This window comes from Silene latifolia, chromosome X (genome assembly GCF_048544455.1).
Source record: "Silene latifolia isolate original U9 population chromosome X, ASM4854445v1, whole genome shotgun sequence".
NCBI classification, from domain to species: domain Eukaryota; kingdom Viridiplantae; phylum Streptophyta; class Magnoliopsida; order Caryophyllales; family Caryophyllaceae; genus Silene; species Silene latifolia.
In genome coordinates, this window is record NC_133537.1 from 213296196 (window position 1) to 213297989 (window position 1794).

At 41.1% G+C, this 1794-nt stretch overlaps 1 non-coding gene across 1 annotated transcript; it reads left to right on the top strand.

Annotated features, from left to right (window-relative positions):
- The first annotated feature begins 1071 nt into the window (after window positions 1-1071).
- LOC141624099 (small nucleolar RNA R71) lies at window positions 1072-1178 on the top strand. The gene has a single exon (XR_012533909.1). It is a non-coding gene; the product is annotated as a small nucleolar RNA R71 (small nucleolar RNA).
- The last annotated feature ends 616 nt before the right edge of the window (window positions 1179-1794 follow it).

Below are 1794 nucleotides of genomic sequence, written 5' to 3' on the forward strand. Positions count from 1 at the left end.
TTGGGCTTGGCTTGACGACTTGGAAAAGGAAGTCTAATCACAATGGGCTCCTTCTCTTTGGCCTTGTCTTCATTTTTCTTTGAACTTTCTTCTTTTGATGATTCTCCATCTTTGGAGTTTTGCACAATTTCTTCCTTTTCACTAGCTTCCACAACTTCATCCTAAACTTGCTTCTTCGGTGCTTCATACCTTGTACCACTTCTCAAGTGAATGGCACTAACCGTTTCATGTCTAGGGGGATTACTTTGAGGTGGTAATTGCCCCTTTTGTCTTTGTGAGCTTGAAAATGCTAGTTGAGTCAATTGTGTTTCCAACATCTTGGTGTGAGCTAGAATGTTGTTGATGGTGGTTTCTTTTGCTTGGCTATCTTTTTGCATTTGGGTGAAAAATTCTTGTTGATTCTTTTGCATTTGGAGGACCGCTTTTTGGACATCAAAACCTTGGTCATTTTGGTGATTGTATGGATTTTGATTTTGGTAACCTTGGTTTTGATTGTAAAAGGGTCTTTGATTTTGGTTTCTCATGGGTGGTGGAGTGTATGTTGTTTGAGGGTTTTGAATATTTTGGCTTTTGTATGAGAGATTTGGATGGAACTTGGTGTTTTCATTGTAAAAATTTGAATAAGGGGTACCACTTTTGTAAGCTTGGAAAGCATTAACTTGTTCGGTTGTTCCCCTACACTCACTTGGGTCATGACCCAAAGTTCCACAATTCTCACATATCCCACTTGGGATTGATGAGGAGGCCGTCATGGCATTGACATGATGCTTCGATGATTTTGAGTTTTCCTCAAGTCTAGCCATAGCTTGTTCAAACTTCAAGTTGATTGTATCGATATGGGAGCTTAGTTGGGCACCTAATTGAGTAACGGCGTCCACTTCATACTTTCCTCCTCTAGTAGCCTTGCGAGGCCTACTATATTGTGAATTGTGGATTGCCATCTCTTCAATTTTGCTCCAAGGTTGGTTGTCATCAACCTCGGTGAACATCCCATTCGATCCCATATTGAGAATGTTCCTAAAATCTTCATATAAACCATTCCAAAATTGTTGCACCAAAAACCATTCGCTAAGTCCATGGTGAGGACATGAGCGACAAATTCCCTTGAACCGCTCCCAAGCTTCATACAAAGACTCTTCATCCCTTTGCTTAAAACCCGTAATTTGAGCTCTTAGCATGTTGGTCTTTTCCGGTGGGTAGAATTTTTTGTAGAAAGCTAGAGCCAACTTCTTCCAAGAATCTATTCCAAGGGTGGCCTTATCAAGGCCCTTTAACCATTGCTTTGCGGTGCCGATTAAGGAAAAAGGAAATAAGACCCATCTAATTTGGTCTTGAGTCACGCCCGTTTGAGAGATAGCATCACAATAATCGCAAAAGGTTGCTATATGAGAATGAGGGTCCTCACTAGGCATTCCCCCGAATTGGCTCCTCTCAACTAGTTGGATGAAGGCGGACTTGGCAATAAAATTTCCGGTGAGATGTTGCGGTGTAGGAGTACCATTTGGTAGATTCTCCTCGGTGGGTACGGAGTGTGACGAGAATTTTGGCATTGTAGGTGGATTTTGTGGGGTATTGTGTAATGGGTTTTCTTCTCCTTCTATTGCGAAAGGATTGACAAACTCACTAGTGGGTTGAACAACTTCACTAATACCTCTCAAATTCCTCCTAACAAGTCTCCTATTGTTCGTCAAGGTTCTTTCGATTTCACGGTCAAAAGGTAACAAATCACTTTGTAACCTTCTAGACATGCAAAATATCAAACAACTCAAAAACAATTAGAACAAACCTTGAGGA